General features: G+C 40.1%; 1 pseudogene; it reads left to right on the top strand.

The window, feature by feature from the left end:
• Positions 1 to 665: 665 nt before the first annotated feature.
• Positions 666 to 2,072, top strand: LOC138156957 (putative monooxygenase p33MONOX pseudogene; annotated as a pseudogene).
• The last annotated feature ends 4,647 nt before the right edge of the window (positions 2,073 to 6,719 follow it).

Consider the following 6,719-nt stretch of genomic DNA (forward strand, 5'->3'; position numbering starts at 1 on the left):
ACCAGGGTGATAGCAGGGTTATAGAAGAAAAGTGGGCAGATAAAAGATGTTGTGAAGGATATTGACAGGACAAGGCAACAGATTGGATGTGTGGGGTAAGTGTGAGTGAGGATTTGAAGATAACATCTAGATTGTGAGCCTTTGTGACTGGGAGGTGGATAAGTTTGGCAGAGGGGTAGAGTTTGAGATAGAAAATAAGGAGTTCTGTTTTGAACAAATTGAGTTTAAGATGTCTGTGGGACATCCAGTAGCTATGGGACACATCCAAGAGGGAATCAGTGAATTGAAACTGAAAGTCAGGAAAGAAGTTAAGGTTGGATAGATAGGTGATCTGAGAATTATCTCAATAGAGTTGATAATTCAATCAATGGGAGATGACAACATTACCAAGTTATATAATAGAGCACATGTGAAAATGACCCTGAAATCTCAAGTCTTGTCTGAGTAGTACAGGCTTTGGCAAGTTCTACTTTGTTGAAAAGGTTTGAGTATAGCCTCAGGAATGGACTGTGTTTTTCTCCAAAGTTTGACACAAGTAGGCTGGCTACCTGGAGATGATTTTTTTTGTCCATGGCAAGCCATTAAAAAGAAAAATTTAAAATGTTTCTCTACCATGTGTAGCCCTCTTATCCTTCTGCAGTGATGGTAGCAGGGTGGCAAGAATATATGCAGAAGGCACTCTATTTCTCCCCGCTGACGTCCATTTGGGTCTTGGCGCTACTTGCATCATGGCCTTGGTTCTCCCCATGCTTTGGTGCTTAGGGAGTGAAGGGGACCTAGAGCCTTGTTAGTCTCAGTTTCCTGTCCGTGATGGAGCCTCGGCCTGCGGATGGTCTCTTTTCCTTCCTTTCCTCCATTCCTCCCCCTCTCACGGAAACCCAGCTGAGCCTCTGCATAAGACCTGCTTGGGACTTTTTGCTAGTTCATCACTAGCTGCAGAATGTTCCCTTTTGACATCTTTGTCTTATCTGCATAACTTCCATTGACATTCACCTTGGGAATCAGAGTTCTGGATATCTGTCAGAGAAACACCTGGATCACAATCTTTCATGGCATCATCCAGAGAGCCAGATGTGCCTGCTATTGAGCACAATACAGGTGGGCTTCTAGGCAAGATGTCTTTGCCAATTGGAATGCATCGACGGGCATTCAGTTATGATGATGGCCTGGAGGATCCCACACCGATGACTCCACCTTCATCTGACATGTGCAGTAAGGTTCTGTGGAAAAAGCTGGTCATCCCAGATTGGAAGTACCAACAGCTTTCCAAGGTTGAGGAAGGAGAAAATAGTTTCTCTGTAACTCCCTCAGCTTCCAATGACCAAATGAACAAGGCCCCATTGGTGAAGGCCAAAGCTACGCACGTCATCATGAATTCTCTAATTACAAAACAGACACAAAAGAACATTCAGCACCTTGAGCAGCAGGCAGGGTTTACAGATACGGGATACACTCCCCATAAAGGCCTTACCACCGAAGAAACCAAGTACCACTGTGTGGCAGAGGCAGTCCATAAATTGAAGTTACAAAATGGAGAAATGACAAAAGAAGATAGACTGATTGCTTCAACCCAATCTTCTCTGAATAGCACACCCTATTCTTCTCCCAAGCAAAAGCCCAGAGGCTGGTTTACTCATGGATCTTCTACTTCCTTACCTGGCCTAGATGTCAGCAGCATGGACTCTGGAAATGGAGATAGAGACAAACCCTCATCTGAAAAATGGAGCCTTTTTGGACCAAGAACCCTTCAGAAATCTGACTCGGGTTTCAGTGTCCAGTCTTATAGAGGTACCTTATAGAGGTACTCAGGAGCCATCACCAATGGACCTCATTCGGGTTTAGGCTACTAGAACTGCAGAAGACCCAGCAGCCTTCAAGCCACCTAAGATGGACCTTCCAGTGATAGAAGGAAAGAAACAACCTCCACGAACCCATAACATCAAACCAAGAGACATAAATGTGTTGACTCTTACAGGCTTCTAAAGCTCCCTTTTCATATGAGCAAAGTTGTGTTCCCTGGTGTTATGTAGACAGCATCTTAGACTTTTCTTTCTTCCCATCCACCTTGCACATAGGAAATATGTCATCCATTTACAGTTCTGCTGAGGATGATATTCCTGGGGAGGTAGTGATCGTTTCTTTAAATATTTGTGCAAAGCTTGAATCTTTCTAATGCAGGAAGACCTATTCTGTAATGTCCCAAAATTGGTCTGAATGACTTCTCTAAGTACAGCCAATTACTGATCTATAGAACTAGATTGAAGGGGGCAAAGGAAATTAAAATCTAGTAGACTTTCTTCTGCATATTTTATCCAAGATAAATTGTGTAGTGCTTCTTTTCTTTGATAAAGAAAATTTCTATCATCCTAACATCTTAGTTGCTGGAGCTAACAGCTTCTTTTTAGAGAACACTGCTACTCTAGAATCAAGGTTCAGGACCCCCATTTCCTGGTTTCCTCTTGGCCAAGAATAGAGAGGCAATAGTCTAACAGGAAAAGTCTGTTGGAAGTGGAGACTGATATTTTCTTGTGACATTTTTGAAAAAGGTATTAGTCCTTTGGTTAAGGATTTGAAGCAAAAGATTTAGTCTGACCTGTCCTACCAGTGTACTTTTCTTTTCAGAAAGACTGAACACTAAAGGCTTGTCTTCTAATGGTGCCTTCAGTAGATGAATTTTGTTCACTTTTAGCAGTAGGCAGCACACTAAGCCCACAGAGACCAATAACTGATTCTCTTAAAATTCCTAAGGGATATTCTGTGCAATATGAGGTAAAATCATCCTGACTTTTAACTTCTTCCCAAGTATTGGTCTGAATCCTATTAGAGAAGGATGAGCTGCTGGGAGAAATAAAATGCTTTTCTCTTCAAGAACTTAAAACTGAACCATCCCCTTATTCTCTCCCCCCGCTTCAACAGATGATAGAAATAATAATTTTATTACCCTTTTACATGGCTGTGTAAAATTCATTCTTAGAAGCCTGTCACTATCTCCTGGTTTTGTTTTGTGGAGTGCTCCCTAAAATGCTGTTTCTGAGGAAGAAAAACAGTATCCAAGAAGGATTGGGCCCTTTTATTTCATGTGATGTGCTGACCTTAATTTGAGAATAAATAGGCTTTAGAATGAAAAAAAAACAATATATGCAGAAGGTGCCAAGAATCACAATTTTTAGACAACAACTTTAATTTGGCTATTAATGCTCTAAGTGTGAGATCATAGCCAATGGCCAATGACTGGACATATTGCTGGGGGAACACAATCATGTTAATCTTGACATTCTTAATATAAATACATCCAGAAGACAGAAGGAAATTGGAACTAAATGTAAGGATCATAGATTTTACTTGGAGAACCAATGAAATGGGACAGTGAAACAAGTTTTATCATATGCCCTGTAGCTACAAAAAATTATACTTTCATGGAAATTTTGTTTATCATGTATTGTAGTACTAATGACAAGTATTTATAATTTTACCTCCAGTACCAATAGATTTCTTGCGCTAAAAATGCTTCTGTCTCTTGGATCCTTTTCTGATTGTGAGTTCCTGCCTGTTATCACTAATTCATGTAGTGCCCAAGACACCCATTCCTACTTCTTTCCCAGTTCTTTTCATGACTCTGTGTCTTCTTTCATTTTTGTGTAAAAAGGCTTGTCATCCTGAAAATGCCTCCTTCACTGAAGCCTCCCTTCTGATTGGCAAGTTCATGTTTGGTACCACTATTTCATGAAGAGCAGAAATCTTTAATAATTACTTTTCTCACATCTCCACTCCATATTCTCCTGTATTTTTCACCTTGCCCCTGCTTGGGTACACCTTACCCTTCTTTTGTTCATAACTCCTTTTTATATATTGTCTTTTTTAATAGAATATGAACTATTCTAGAATAAGAATGATCTTTTTTTGGCTTCTATTTGTATACCCAGTGATTAGCACAAAGTGTGTCACACAGTAAACACTTAATAAATATTTTATTTATCTATCTATCTTATGGACCAACACCAGTTACTGAGGATAAAGTGGTAGAAAAATTCTTTGAAGAGCTTGATTTGGTTCAGTCACTTTTTCAGTTGTGTCCAACTCTTCATGACCACTTTTGGGGTCTTCTTGGCAAAGATACTGAAATAGTTTGCCACTTCCTTCTCCAATTCATTTAAAGATGTAGAAACTGAGGAAAACAGGGCTAAATGACTTTCCCAAGGTCACAAAGTTAGTAAGTGTCTGATTTGAACTCAGAAAGATTAGTTTTCCTGACTGCAGGCTGCAATGTAATAGTAATGTAATTTTGAATTTGAAGATCCCTTCATGTTGGAAAAAATAGCAGGTACTTAACATTTAGTAACTGATCAAGCCTCTGATTGGGGGAACAGAAGGTATGAACTCTTGTATCCTGTTACTGATGTAACAGGAAGGGGTTGGCTGAAAGAGGAAGCTCATGCTGTGTATATAAGAAAAGCTCCAGAGAGGCACAGTCAGAATTTTCTTGAGACTAAGATCTGGTGGCAGAACAGCTACAGAAGAATGGAGAACTGAGCCAGAATTTCCTGGGAGCTTGTGGTGATGGAGCTTCTTTTGGATGGGAGTTCAGAGCCCAGGAGCCCAGAGCCCAGAACCAGGAGCCAGAGGCCAGGTAACTGAAGCATGACTGGAATGCTGAGATTTTGTTTGTTTGTGGCTTGGTTGAGCCTTGAATTCCCTGGAGCAGAAATGGCGAAGGATCAGACATAGACCAGACCCTATGAACTTTAGTGAGGAGCAGAATCTGCCCAGAAAGCTAGTGAAGGAGCTGGGAGCTCTCTGCCATTGAACCCAAGTGACAGTCTGGTGAATCCAGGTAGAATTTGGGACCATGGAAGGGGATCCAGGGAATCTGAGAACAGGCCCCAAGTCAAGATGAAAAGACCTCTCCTTGGGTACTGAATAATTATGGAATTATAGTTTACTAGTGAACTAAGGGGTGGAGGGTTTTGTGTATGATTCTTAGTAATTGATTGATGAACAAGTAGGGTTTTTTGTATGATACTTAGTAATTGATTGCTGAATAAGTGATTGACTGAGTTACTCAAGACTTTGCCCCAAAAGTGGAAGACTTTGGCTATTGTACTTTGAGATATTGTTACTGATAGATGACTGATTGAGTTAATCGAGACTTTGCCCCAAGAGTGGAAGACTTTGACTATGTACTTTGAGACTACTGATAAGTGACTGATTGAGTTAAGTTAATTATTTTACTTTGAGACTATGTTGTGAATATTATATTGTGATTTTCTGTGATAAGTTGTAATGTTGTGAATGCTGTACCTTGATTCTCTGTGAAAGTTTTGCTTTGATTTGTTATGGAATAGAGTGATCACTATACTGTATAATCAGAACCTTAAAAGCTTTTCACAGTAGCATTCTTCTGGAAAGCTTCTGTGCATGGCATTACACAGGCCTGGCACTCTATATCCACTGTGCTACCTAGCTGTCCTGAAAAGCTTGATAGCACCTTCTAAATCAAATCCACATATACTACAATATTTCAGAGTGATTTATGCAAAGATGGGAAAAAGTAAGAATAGGGAGAAATACATTAGAAAGTGGTGGAGAAGAGAAAAATAAACATGGTCCAAGATTTCAAGACTATATAGAAGCCTTTCACTTCTATACAGTCAACACTTTTTTTTTTAAAGCAATCGGGGTTAAGTAACTTTCTCAAGGTTTCATGGCCAGTTATTATTTCTGGGTGTGGTGCTGAGTATATGAGCCTGGATTTGATCCCCAGGTCATCCTGACAGTGGAGCCGGTGCTCTTACTTGCTGAACTACCTGGCCGCCCCTATCAATTGGGGTTAAGTAACTTGCTCAAGGTTACATAGCCAGGTGTTTCTGGGTGGATGCTAAGTGTCTGAGCCCAGATTTGATCCCCAGGTCATCCTGACACTGGAGCTGGTGCTCTTACTCACTGTGCTACCTGGCTGCCCCAACAGTCAACACTTTAAAAAGATTCATAGGCACTAGACCTAGTCAACACCAAAGAACTAAACATGTTCCATATTCCTACAAGATGATTTCTGATTGAGGTCCACTCTATCAAAGTGGAATTGTAGGGAATTAGGGTTACACAAATATAAGTATAGTAATAGTCACACTGCAATTTACCGCAAAATTCTACTTCTTGTACTTCATCTCCAATAAATTTTACAGTCAGTCTACAAACAGTACAATGACATCATAACCACTAATACGTTGTTTAAGAGTACAGTTAAAGCAAGTTATATTCAATAAAATGCAGTATTGGCTTATATCATCTGTAAATGATTTACATTAGTAGAAGTAAGGAAGGCTTGAGAGGGTCAAATGCATGAAGTTATAGGTTATATAGCAAACAATTAATGTGAAAGGGGTATATGTCTCAGGAATTAAATCAGGATGTAACCAGTTCAGTTTGTATTGAAATCAGAGTGATCATAGCAAGAAACACAAATCCTGGGGTAACAGGTTTCAGTTCTTTGGCTTGAAATAATAATTGTTTGATTTGCCCCCATGTGAGCACAGCTTTTTGTGTAGTGGCTGCATTAGGAGACCTCCTCTTTATTCCCATGTTCCATCTCCATGATTTCTTCTTCTGCTGCCAGAGCTCTTTCATCTTCTTGGTAAGTTGATGTACACGCCCTGACATTTCTGTTCTGGAACCCTCACTGGTCATTAAGCAGCTTCTGGAAAAATATAAGCACAGACTCA

This window comes from Petaurus breviceps, unplaced genomic scaffold, assembly GCF_028583685.1.
Source record: "Petaurus breviceps papuanus isolate PSGF00001 unplaced genomic scaffold, PetGlider_PUasm1.0 164, whole genome shotgun sequence".
NCBI lineage: Eukaryota > Metazoa > Chordata > Mammalia > Diprotodontia > Petauridae > Petaurus > Petaurus breviceps.